Genomic DNA, 14,337 nt, shown 5'->3' on the forward strand with positions numbered 1-14,337 from the left:
TTCCTGTAAGGCTAGGTCCACACTATGCAATAGCCATCTTATATGCTCACATGGAAACTTAAGAATGGGTTAATACCAAGCAGAGGTCAGCAGTAAAGTCTATTGGTCTCAATCAGCAGTGACTGGATTGTATAATGGTTAAGGGCACTGCCTCTGACGCAGGAGACCAGGGTTCGAATCTCGGCTTTGCCTGTTCAGTAAGCCAGCAACTATTCAGTAGGAGACCTTAGGCAAGTCTCCCTAACACTGCTACTGCCTATAGAGCGCGACCTAGTGGCTGCAGCTCTGGCGCTTTGAGTCTGCCAGGAGAAAAGCGCGATATAAATGTTATTTGTCTTGTCTTGTCAATTACCCTGTGGTCTCTGTGATCTCTCAAAAGTTATATTGTCCTCTTGGTTGGAAAACTAAACTATGATATGTTTTTTGATACAATCATTAAGGGACAACTGAAATGAGAAGGCTATGGAGGCTGCCATATGTATTTCAGCAATACCAGTTGCCTGGCTGTCCTGCTGATCTGTCATAAATCATTAGTGTCTGAATCAAACACCTGAAACAAGCATGCAGCAAATGCAGTTAAACATCTGATGTGCATGCTTGTTCAGGGTTTATGACTAAAAGTATTAGAGGGAGAGGATCAGCAGGACAGACAGTGAATGTGTATTGTTTAAAGGGAAAAGAGGATGAGCGTAGGAAGAAATATATAACCTGAGGTCTCTTGCACACTACATGTGATTCCGTTTTTTTTATACGATCCCATTTTTGATTCCGTATTAAAAAACATAGCAGCATGCAGTACTTTTTCTAATCAGAATTAAAAATCGGATCATGTAAAAAAAAATCGGAATCGCATGTAGTGTGCAGGAGGCCTCAAGAAAATGAATGACTGCTTTAAACCTCCACCTATCTTCATATAGCAATGTCATTTACAACTTACAGCCTTTAATGGGCTATGGTGCCCGCATGCAGCACTGCTAATATAAGGTGCAGTTATTACCTCTTAAGGGGTTTTGTGGCTGGTCGTGTACCTAGTACATAGAATTTACATAACTTCCGATCCTGACAAGAAGTGAATGAATTTCTCCAATAGGGCCAGAGTTTACAACATATAAAATTAAATTTGTAGCAAGGGAAGAGTTAAAATCCATAAACTTGTCACTGCTTTACCACATTTCCAGTGCCTGGGACCATCAGGGTTCATATTTAATCCCATGAACAGGAAGTATGAAGAAAAAGTCCCCAATGAGGACGCAGACAGATTTATAAACCCAACAGAGGTATTCACACTAGCTAAAGGATAAGCAAATTTCCCCTGGATTTGGACTTTAAAACATATCTCCAAGCACACATTTATACTGTATACTACTAATAGCTTAGTGTCATGTGTCATCTAAATAATCATTGTCTGCATTTTCCACAATCAGTTTGTGTGAGAGAGGGTGCAATTTTGCATCCTAACTGTGAAATCGGTTAATGAGAAAAATACCTTTTCAGTGACTATCTAGCAAATATTTAGGGGGAAATCTGGAGAAAATCCAAGAGTCCTTTCTAGAAAAACAAAAAACACAGAGCCCCAGGTAGTATAAATGTGCAGGAGTAATATTCGCAAGTGTACTGTAACATCCATGGAAGCTGCGGCTGCGGGCACGCAGGGTGTCTCTGCAGCCGCCTCGCTTCCCTGCTCAGGGACTTCGCCCGTTCCTCTGGCGTCTAGTACGCCGAGGACGGGGTTGTCAATTGCTCATAGGGTTGCTGTATCGCGCGGGCGCGCACGGAGACAGGACCTTTATGCAGGGAGGAGGAGCATCAGCTGACCAGCCGGTCGGCTGACGTCAGAGGAGACTCACGGTGCTCCGGATTGGCTGATTGGTGGTGGGGGCGGCCGTGGGGTCTCCCCTGCTTCAAAAGCCTTCAGTCTTCACTCGCAACCTGTCTGCTGTTGCGAATGCTCATGTGTTAGCGCTCAGACCTTAGATAGTATCCGGTGTGTTTTGATCTGGGAGGAAACCAGGGATTTCACACAAGACTAGGATTACTGTATTATTGTTTATTTGATATTCTGTGTATGACTCTGGCTATCCTCTGACCCTGTTCTTGCTAATTGATTCTGTACTTCTGCCCATCTGACTCTGTTGCTGAACTCTGCCTGATATCTTACTACTTTCTTGCCTGTCGATTTTGTACTGTACCTGCCCGCCTGTTGCTGATCCTAGCCTGTCTGACCACTCTACTCACCAGTGAGCCCTTGTCACTGGTGAGGTGCTCTTTGCTAGTACTCATCAGCTCCTCTGGTGAGATCTAGTCTAACTACTCTATTACTGTGTACTAATAGTACCCACCAGCTCCTCTGGTGAGGTTTAGCCAAACGATTCAGTTACTGTGTACCAATAGTGCCCACCAGCTCCTCTGGTGAGGTCTAGTTAAACTATTCAGTTACTGTTGCACCAAGCACTGTACACCTTGCTATTCTGCTAGATATACTTGCATTATTGGTGATTCTGCAGATCACCACATAATCAGACGTCTGTAATGCTACTTTACATGTGTGTTGCAGAACTAGCAACCACAGTGTATATGCAAGTGAGGTCTTCTGTCTGGAGGGTTGCTCTCTAGAAAAAGGGGTTAACTAAAATCTCCAAGTGAATTAGGTGTACATACCCTTCCCACAAAATGGGGAGTAAGTAATACTGTGAGGAAAGAGGCACCCCAAAAATTCATTAGGTCAAGGATAATGATAATATAATGTAAATTTGCTCACCTCACAAATACATGAAACAAATTGCATAAAACGTACAAGTTGTTTTGTGTTTAGTGTCCAATAAAAAACATATACGTTATACGCAAGTATGAGGTAAGTGAATTTACATTTTTTACCATTATTCTCCGGTCTACTAAATTTTTGGAGTGCCTATTCCCTTCCAGTATCTAACATGTTTGTTTCTAGAAGTTCTGATGGTGAGAATACCCTATTGGAACAAAGGAAGTATTTTAACCTCCCTGGCGGTAAGCCCGAGCTGAGGTCGGGCTATGCCGCCGGGAGGCACCGCTCAGGCCCCGCTGGGCCGATTTGCATAATTTTTTTTTGTTACACGCAGCTAGCACTTTGCTAGCTGCGTGTAACCTCCGATCGCCGCCGCTATCCGTCGCGCCGCAGCCGCCCCCCCCCCCCAGACCCCGTGCGCTGCCTGGCCAATCAGTGCCAGGCAGCGCTGTGGGGTGGATCGGATTCCCCTTTGACGTCACGACGTCGATGACGTCATCCCGCCATGGCAACGGGGGAAGCCCTCCAAGAGATCCCGTTCTTTGGGGCTGAGGGGATGCCGCCGAGCAGCGGCTATCATGTAGCGAGACGTCTCGCTACATGAAAAAAAAAAATTTAAAAAACGCATTTGCTGCCCCTGGCGGATTTTAATAAACCGCCAGGGAGGTTAAGATAGGCTTTGCTTAGAGCTTCAAGCAGGACAATTTAACTATTGTTCAGTCATTCAGCTTCATTTTATGGCAGACTTAGTACTAATGCCCCATGAATACCAATATTAGGATTCTTCCCTTTATGTGCTTTTGAATTTATTCATAGGAGGTACATTTTGTGCAGGGAATTATTTGCCAACCTCTGAATAAATAAATAAACAGCTATCCTGTAACTATCTTATCCTGTAACTATAATTTGGCAGATAGGACCTGTTTGTGCCAGAGGCATAAGCACAGCCAAGGGAGCTGTTAAAAAATAAAAGAGGAAAATGGATGCACTGACATTCGCTTACGTAAGGCTGTGTTTCTACTTGTAGATGGATCATGTGCAGCCCCCTGGAGCATACAATGTAGTGTCTGCTCCGATGGTACGCTTCCATTCCCAGCTCAAGTGGGAACACAGCCTTAATCTTTTGGTTTCTATAGGTATGTCTCTCTCTCTCTCTCTCTCTCTCATATCTCAGGTGCTAAATAAAAACCACATCAACCATATTTACAATCTGGTATTCATTATATCCAGTATATCCACCCACAAACTGGTTGTTCTGAATTCTTCCAAAAGAAGTGGGACAGGTGCTTTCTTTAGTGAATTAGCAGGCTGGTTCAGAGGTTGGGGGACCGTCTCACCAACCTTTCACAGGTAATATAAATCTCAGCTTCTACTACTTGCAATGGTCCTAGAATATACTTACAGATTCTTCCTTGCATCAGAGACTTAAGTGAAGCTATAAATCCATCTGTATTCTCAGTCAATATTAAGGGGAAAAAAGTGTTAGCAGTCATTCATACTACTGAACCAAAAATTATAATTTATAGATGGTGGTGATAATGTATTCCTTCTTTCTTATGTATCTCTTTTAAAGAACATTTACAGCTGTTCTTAGGAGTTAGATGAAATGGTTCAATTGTCTATCACATCTAGGCCCATATGCAATTCACTTTTTCACCTAAGTTTTCTCCTGGGAGATAATTTTTAATCTTCTATTAATCACTTTATCCACCACTACAGTATATCTACGTCCTCTGTGACTTCATCTAAGCCACGAGTCAGTAGATATACATCTTGTAGCAAAAGCAGCGCTGTGCAGGATTGGGCTTGCTCCTGTGCACATTTCTGGCACTATCTGATGCAGCACTAATTGGTAAATGTGAATATAAGTTTCCTGAGCTAATGAAATAGATTTTTACCATTAAAAATACTTTTATTTTATCAGTTCATAGTGAAAAATACACTCTGTGGCATTATTTCAGAATCAAATATCTTCACCATAAATTGACAGGAACATAATCTAAGTTTTGTGATAAGCGGTAAGAATAGCCAAACCAAATTTTTGTGCTTTTTATCTTCAGTAGCACTTTTTATTTTTAAACTGGAATTGGTGAAGAAAAAATTGTTTAAGGGAAAAAATAGCATACAATGAAAGCCTAGTTTGTCTTGAAAAAAACAATATATATTTTATTTGTGTCATAAGTAGGGATAAAGTTATTTCTGATTAAATAAAGACATAGCTAAACTGCCAAAACTGCTCTGGTGCATAAGTGGGAAGCAATGTCTGGATGCAAAGTGGTTAAAATAAATTTTCAGCACTTTGCAATTGAAAAAAAAGATCAAAAGTAGGTGGAAAAGTACTGCCAAAATTATTCTGAGTATTTTCTTGCTTCCTGGTGGCTTAAAAAGCATTTTATTGACAAGGTGTAAAAATATCAACTTGGAGAAAACTAAGGAGAAAAAGTGAATTGTATTTGGGCCCTAGAGTTCAATTAGATCACTTCTCCAAAAACCAGTAGTTCAATCATACCATGATCTCTGCTAAATGAATCCGTCTGCAGATGATTCTTGAAGCAGCTAGTTTTCAGATAGAATGTATGGGAAACAGACATCCTGCAAAGCCGTACCGGTTGTGAGATGCAAGCAGGAACAGCATACTGTGACGCTGGCTGTGATGCAGGCTATACAGTGTATACTGAATATACGATAATCGAGGTCTGATCGTCAACTGAGGTCATACATAGAGTTGGGCCGAACCTCCGATTTTAGGTTCGTGAACTTCCGCGAAAGGTTCGGTTCGCGAAAAAGTTCGCGAACCGCCATAGACTTCAATGGGGAGGCGAACTTTCAAAGTTTTAAAAAATTCTATCAACTGGAAAAATGATAGAAAACATGTTTCAAAAGCTCTAATACCTGGAGCCACACCTAATTGAGTGAAATACACATCACTGCTGGAGGACCCGCCCACCCTCCCTCCTCCAAGCAAGGTCCTTTATACCATTTGCCTACCTACACTAATTAGTTATGGGACAGCTGCTACACACTCTGCTAGGGAGATTTTAATTCCTCCCACCTCCCTTCTACCTATTCCCTCCTCCCTCCTACTGGAGGGAGGAGGGTCTCTTCTGCCAGGGAATTATACTATTTTAAAAACCAGTATACATCATACCATAGCTGGTACATCATACCATAGCTGGGAATACATACATGAGTATACATCATACCATAGCTGGGAATCGAACCCAGATCTCACTGTGTGGTGGACACGTCACCCTAAGCACTGTACCACTACAGAAGTAAGTGAAGCTAGCCTAAAATGTAACATTTATGCTCAATGCAATAGAACCATTAGGTTGCTTAAAGGAGAACTGTAGTGAGAGGTATATGGAGGCTGCCATATTGATTTCCTTTTAAGCTATACCAGTTGCCTGGCAGCCCTGCTGATCTATTTGGCTGCAGTAGTGTGAATCACACCAGAAACAAGCATGCAGCTAATCTTGTCAGATCTTACAAAAATGTCAAACACCAGATCATACCATAGCTGGGAATCAAACCCAGATCTCGCTGTGTGGTGGGCACGTCACCCTAAGCACTGTACCACTACAGAAGTAAGTGAAGTTAGCCTAAAATTTAACATTTATGCTCAATGCAATAGAACCATTAGGTTGCTTAAAGGAGAACTGTAGTGAGAGGTATATGGAGGCTGCCATATTGATTTCCTTTTAAGCTATACCAGTTGCCTGGCAGCCCTGCTGATCTATTTGGCTGCAGTAGTGTGAATCACACCAGAAACAAGTATGCAGCTAATCTTGTCAGATCCTACAAAAATGTCAAACACCAGATCATACCATAGCTGGGAATCGAACCCAGATCTCACTGTGTGGTGGGCACATCACCCTAAGCACTGTACCACTACAGAAGTAAGTGAAGCTAGCCTAAAATTTAACATTTATGCTCAATGCAATAGAACCATTAGGTTGCTTAACCTCCTTAGCGGTAACCCCGTGTGTGACACGGGGTAAGCCGCCGGAGGGTGCCGCTCAGGCCCTGCTGGGCCGATTTACATAATTTTTTTTTGCTGGACGCAGCTAGCACTTTGCTAGCTGCGCCAGCACCCCGATCGCCGCCGCCGCGCGCCCGATCGCCGCTATCCGGTGCGGCGCGCGGCCCCCCCCCCAGACCCCTGCGCTGCCTGGCCAATCAGTGCCAGGCAGCGCCAAGGGGTGGATCGGGTCTCCCAATGACGTCCCGACGTCGCTGACGTCATTCCGCCCCGTCGCCATGGCGACGGGGGAAGCCCTCCAGGAAATCCCGTTCTTTGAACGGGATTTCCTGATCGCCTATCGCCGGAGGCGATCGGCGGGGCTGGGGGGATGCCGCTGAGCAGCGGCTATCATGTAGCGAGCCCTCGGCTCGCTACATGATTTAAAAAAAAAAAATTAAAAAAAAACTGCTGCGCTGCCCCCTGGCGGTATTTTTCATACCGCCAAGGGGGTTAAAGGAGAACTGTAGTGAGAGGTATATGGAGGCTGCCATATTGATTTCCTTTTAAGCTATACCAGTTGCCTGGCAGCCCTGCTGATCTATTTGGCTGCAGTAGTGTGAATCACACCAGAAACAAGCATGCAGCTAATTTTTCCTTTTAAAATAATACCAGTTGCCTGAATTGCCTGCTGATCCTGTGTCTCTAATACTTTTAGCCACAGCCCCTGAACAAGCATGCAGATCAGGTGCTCTGACTGAAGTCAGACTGGATTAGCTGCATGCTTGTTTCAGGGTGTGATTCAGCCACTATTGCAGTCACAAAGATCAGCTGGACTGCCAGGCAACTGGTATTGTTTACAGGAAACAGCCATATCACTCTCAGTTAAGGTTCCCTTTAAAGGAGAACTGTAGTAAACGGTATATGGAGGCTACCATATTGATTTCCTTTTAAGCAATACCAGTTACCTGGCTATCCTGCAGATCCTCTGCCTCCAATACTTTTAGCCCTAGACCCTGAACAAGCATGCAGCAGATCTGGTGTTTGACATTTTTGTAAGATCTGACAAGATTAGCTGCATGCTTGTTTCTGGTGTGATTCACACTACTGCAGCCAAATAGATCAGCAGGGCTGCCAGGCAACTGGTATAGCTTAAAAGGAAATCAATATGGCAGCCTCCATATACCTCTCACTACAGTTCTACTTTAAGCAACCTAATGGTTCTATTGCATTGAGCATAAATGTTACATTTTAGGCTAGCTTCACTTACTTCTGTAGTGGTACAGTGCTTAGGGTGACGTGTCCACCACACAGTGAGATCTGGGTTCGATTCCCAGCTATGGTATGATGTATACTCATGTATGTATTCCCAGCTATGGTATGATGTACCAGCTATGGTATGATGTATACTGGTTTTTAAAATAGTATAATTCCCTGGCAGAAGAGACCCTCCTCCCTCCGGGAGGAGGGAGGAATTAAAATCTCCCTAGCAGAGTGTGTACCAGCTGTCCCATAATTAATTAGTGTAGGCAGACAACTGAGTCAAATGGTATAAAGGACCTAGCTTGAAGGGAGGGGGGGCGGGTTCTCTAACACTGAAAGCAGTGTGTTTGACAATAACATGTCTGCTGACAGTGAAATGGAGGCTAAAAATTTTGCTCAATACAGCATTACAGCATTCCGCAAAAGTTCGCCTGATGCAGGCGAACGCGAACCCCCAAAGTTCGCCTGGAACCGTTCGCAGGCGAACCGTTCGGCCCAACTCTAGTCATACACGAAGTCAGAGATATGCGGTACACAGGAACTGAGGCAGAGCAAGGTCAATAACAGACTAGGATAATACACTGGTAATCAGATGGCTAAAGTACAGTAGGCTAAGACAGGTGCGAAAATATTATAGAGGCCGAAGTCATAAACATAGGTCAGATGTCAGTCTTATTGGAAGGATCAAAGAGGAGCGAAGTCAGGGACAGGCCGAGTCATACACAGATATCAGATGGCAGTAATACAGAGGGGCTAGGCAGATTCAAGGTCAAGAGAAAGGCAAAGGTTGATACACAGAACAGTATACAATATTACAATAATACAATACTGACTGACTAGAGTACATATATATTGCGCTGATGCGCAACATATGAAATGTAGCTCTCCGGAACTTTAATTAGACTAAGTAGTAAAGCAAGGTCCAGTGCTCAGAGAACTGAAAGCTATAACGGACAGCGAGTAACTGAATGCCCAGGGTTTATATAGCAGGAATAGAGCACAGACCAAGCCCCCAGGAAAATCAGACCAATCAGCAACATCCCTGCAGCAAGTGTCAGCTGACCGCAGGAATCAGCTGACACACTTCAGACACGCCTCCTTAACCTATAAAGGCAGTTCTGAGCTGTACGCGTCCTCCTAGAGAGACTGCCAGAAACAACACGTTGACCCACATCTACAGGGGAGCCGGGGATGCGAACATTCTGACTCACGTCTACAGGGGATCCAGGAATGCAATCGACCAAAGATAAAGAGGAAGCTTCCTCCAGCTACACAGAGCAGCCTCCAGAGACAACACCAGGTAAGTTTGTTACACATACACAACATTACCCAACCAAATAGCTGACATCATGTACTGGAAGATCTGCACATTGTGTGGACTCTGTATGGGCTAAAGCCTCTGAAATCCAGATGCATGACAATAGGTCATGGAGAATAACGGGGCTAAGATCCTGTGGGATCCTAGCCCTGTTATTCTCAATGACCTACGGAAAAAAACAGGGCTAAGATTCTCTGGGACATCCAGATTCCAGATAAACAGACAGGTGCTAAAGAATCAACCAGACATCATGGTTGTAGACAAAGGCCTCAATTCACTAAGATCATGCTAGAGATAATAAGGCAAGAGAAAACTTACCTCCACACGTGAGAGAGTTATCTTACCTCTTCATTGCTTAAGTTACCTCTCCTGTAGTTAATTTACCTCCTCTGTAGTTAATTTACCTCCTCTGTAGTTAATTTACCTCCTCTGTAGTTATTTTCACATGCAGCTAATTAACAGCTTGTCTTTAACTCTGGAGTTATTTTAAGGATTGGAGAGTTAATTTAAAGACAGAAGAGTTAACTTTAGGCTTGCCTGAGGTAAAATGTTTCCTGAATACTACATGCCTTATCACCATGGTAACAACTCTAGAAGAGTTATTAAAGACAGGAGATAAGTTTAGTGAATTGAGGCCAATGTCAGAAGACATTACTGGTAATAGCTGTTGCAAAGCGAAGTCACGGCAGCAGCATCATAAACAAAGAGTAGTAGAAGTATTAGTGCCTAAAAGAGGAAAAAAGTGAAAATGTGGAAAGAGAAGACCAAAATGGTCCCAAAAGTGGTAGGAGTACTTGGGGTGTAAAATCCTAAGATGGGGGAGTGGCTCCAATAGATCCCAGGAACAACATTAGAGATCTCTGTCTAGAATAGTCCAGTTCTTGGAACAGCTAAGATACTTTGCAGAATCCTCATGCCCCCAGGCCTATGTAGAGGACCCAAGCTTGAAGAACAAAATAGATGACCAAAAGTTATTTTATTGTTATAATGCAAAAAATAAGTAACAAGACATAATTCATGAGACGAGATTTGTCTATCAACCCTCATGTCTCACTTGTCAATGTGTTGCATTGGCAATCTGGGAGGCTTGGCAAAGGGCCCAGCCTGTTTCCTGGCCATTCTAGTCATCTCATTAGATATACAAGCACGCATATAGAAAGGATGCCCAGTGATTTTTCCAGTAGAAGCTCTATAGGTAGACACAAAGCTATGCAGCTTAGTACCTTTGCTTTGATAAGGTCAAACACATTTACCAACTTGATCCACCTGGAAATCCCACAGCCTTATTTAGTTTTAAAGCTGCTTTGTTAATGATGTGGAGGGCATCTGTGATTAGTTTGTGTTATTTGTGCAGCAAATGTAAAATGTAATTGTACAAAGCAAAACAGGAATATTTTGCAGTGAATATTCGGACACATCTAACAGCCAGTGCCGGATTTACCATAAGGCACTGTAGGCATGTGCCTACAGGTGCCTGATGATGGAAAGGCGGCTCACTCCCTTCCCAAGTGCCTCCTTCCCTCCTCCTCTTTACAGAGCATGATGAGAGTGTAAATAAGAGGTTACTTACCCTGCTCTTGGCATTCCACTGATGAGATCTCTAAGGGGCACCTCTAGCGATCTAATACTTGGGGGCACCTCTAGCTACCTAATACGTAGGATAGCTCTGGCTACCTAATACTAAGGGGCACCTGTAGCTACAGTACCTATGACGGGCAAGGGAACTCAGGAGTAAGTGACAGCTGGACCAGCCAGCACACTTGTGGTGCAGTTAGGTGGGGTTTGTAAGTTCATGGAGGGCGAAGTCTAGGGTGCCAGGACATCTGTGCCTATAGACTACTGGGATGTAAATCTGGGCCTGCTAACAGCCGCTGTATTATAAATACAAGGAGGCTTGCAAAATCAGCATGCAACTTAAAACGTAACATTAAAAGACCAACTGCTGGCACAGACCTACATATGCCACCTGGCACCTTAGTCAGCAGAGTTAATGATGTAATATTACAAATGTAACATTGCAAATCTGCGTGCAGAAAATGCATGCAGATTCGCGATAGTGGAAACAGGCCCTAATTATTTCTCGTCTATTTTTACAACGGTATTTATCATTAACCAAGTTTGAAAACGGTGTTTATCATTATCAGATTTCGTTATCCACCGGCGCCATTTCGTTATCCAGCCAGGCCCTTTTTCGATGCGCCCGTTTTTCATTCACGTGAACACAGTGACTGAGCACCACAGTGGCACCACTAGCTGGTGGCGTAGCTAAGAAGCTGTGGGCCCCGGTGCAAGTTTTACAATTGATATGGCGTACCAAAACCAATAAAGGACATCCACAGTGTCAGTTACAATGCACACAAGTGTGACTTGATCAAACAGAGACCACACCGCTATGATCCAACACATAAGTAATTTATGAACTGTAGAGGTGGACAAGATAAGTCACATAACATTCATAATGCTCTTTTCTCCTGGTGGACACAAAGCTATTTAGGACTGCAGCCACGTAAGGCGTGCTTCACTGGTGACCAGGATCATTAGGGAGCTTAGCCCAAAGACTCCTTTTTGTTTTACATACTGGCTTGAGCTGGAATTTAAATCTGGTCAAAGGCTCAAACCCTACATTTGAGGCAACAGTTTTGACCAGTAAGCTATCCTGGTGAAGCAACTGAATATATTTACTATCAAAACATACAAAAAAGACTGGAGCTCTTATCACTCACCGCCTGAAGAATGGGTAACTGTAACGAGCGGCAGGGATACGATGGTCATGGAGAGCAACATGACCGCCGTTGCCCTCTCCGCCGCTCAGACTACCAGGACGCCGCGCGCAGGTCTCTCAGCCGCGCATGTACTTTGGCCCACACGCGCGCGCCCAGCTGCAGGACCTTTATGGATTGCGGAGGCGCGTCGGCTGACCTGCGGGTCGGCTGACGTCACGGAGCGCACTTCTCATTCCTGATTGGTCAGGCTGGCTGGGGCAGTCTAAGGGATTGCCTGCCAGCATAAAAGACGTGGGATGTAAGTAGCTCATTGTCTGTTGTTGCGAATACTTTGTGTTACATAGTTACATAGTTATTTTGGTTGAAAAAAGACATACGTCCATCGAGTTCAACCAGTACAAAGTACAACTCCAGCCTGCTCCCTCACATATCCCTGTTGATCCAGAGGAAGGCGAAAAAACCCTTACAAGGCATGGTCCAATTAGCCCCAAAAGGGAATTTTACCTAGTAATTGTAGCCATGAATGTCTTTCAACGCAAGGAAAGCATCTAAGCCCCCTTTAAATGCAGGTATAGAGTTTGCCATAACGACTTCCTGTGACAATGCATTCCACATCTTAATCACTCTTACTGTAGAGAACCCTTTCCTAAATAAATGGCTAAAACGGTTTTCCTCCATGCGCAGATCATGTCCTCTAGTCCTTAGAGAAGGCCTAGGGACAAAAAGCTCATCCGCCAAGCTATTATATTTCTCTCTGATGTATTTATACATGTTAATTAGATCCCCTCTAAGGCGCCTTTTCTCTCGACTAAATAAACCCAGTTTATCTAACCTTTCTTGGTAAGTGAGACCCTCCATCCCACGTATCAATTTTGTTGCTCGTCTCTGCACCTGCTCTAAAACTGCAATATCTTTTTTGTAATGTGGTACCCAGAACTGAATTCCATATTCCAGATGCGGCCTTACTAGAGAGTTAAACAGGGGCAATATTATGCTAGCATCTCGAGTTTTTATTTCCCTTTTAATGCATCCCAAAATTTTGTTAGCTTTAGCTGCAGTGGCTTGGCATTGAGTACGATCTACAGCATTCCCAATATCCATATTAGCGTTTACTACCTCATAAAAGCTGAGCATGTTAGTCAAACAGGACCTGTCTTTAGTGAACCCATGTTGATGCTGTGAAATAAGATTATTTTCTACTACGGAGTCATGTACAGTATCTCTTAGTAACCCCTCAAATAGTTTGCATACAACTGATGTTAAGCTTACAGGTCTATAATTTCCTGGATCTGATTTTTTGCCCTTCTTAAACAATGGGAAAACGTGGGCTGTACGCCAATCCACGGGAACTCTGCCAGTTGAAAGAGAGTCACAAAAGATAAGATAAAGGGGTTTATCTATAACTGAACTTAATTCCCTTAGGACCCGAGGATGCATGCCCTCCGGGCAAGGTGCCTTGTCTATTTTTAATTTATTTAGTCTTGCCATCACTTCTTCCTGCGTTAAGTGTTTAATATTACAGTAAGAAGATTGAGACTCTTCTGCCTCTGTAATTTGCAACAGTGCTGTTTCCTTTGTGAAGACAGAAGCAAAGAAAGCATTTAATAACTCTGCCTTACCTTGGTCATCCACCATTGAGTTCCCACCCTCGTCCTTTAGGAGTCCTATACAGTCAACCTTTCTTTTTTTTAGAGTTGATGTACTTGTAAAACTTTTTTGGGTTAGATTTGATATCCCTAGCGATTTGATTTTCAGCTTCGATCTTTGCCAGCCTAATTTCTTTTTTACAATTTTTATTGCACTCCTTATAATTGCTTAGAGCAGCCTCAGTCCCCTCCTGTTTTAGGACTGTAACGATCGGTGTCAGCACACAGAGAGAATCTGATTATTGATGATCTGCAGTATCACCAAGAATACAGATATATACCTGATTATTGATGATCTGCAGAATCACAGATAATCCAAGTATAACTAACCTCTGGACACCTATGTAGTGTGAGTGTTTGGTGCAACAGTAATGACTGAGTTGGACCACCCGAGGAGCAGGTGGTCTTTGGCAGTATGGGCGATACCGCCCTCTGAGAAGTGCAAAAACCTTCCAACAGCCTGGGACCTCCAAAGAGGTGGAGGCCCAGGCCGAAAGTAGGAAGGACCTGTGAGTGAGTGACACCAGATAGGTGGATGTCACTAGCAGGTCTGGAGACTATCTCTAATGGAGAGAGATAGCTCTCAAGGTCAGGCAAGCCGGGTCGGCAACACACGTACAGACAAGGTACAGAGACAAAAGGCTGATTCGGTATCCAAAGGCAGG

The sequence above is a fragment of the Hyperolius riggenbachi genome, chromosome 6 (assembly GCF_040937935.1).
Source record: "Hyperolius riggenbachi isolate aHypRig1 chromosome 6, aHypRig1.pri, whole genome shotgun sequence".
Classification (NCBI taxonomy): domain Eukaryota; kingdom Metazoa; phylum Chordata; class Amphibia; order Anura; family Hyperoliidae; genus Hyperolius; species Hyperolius riggenbachi.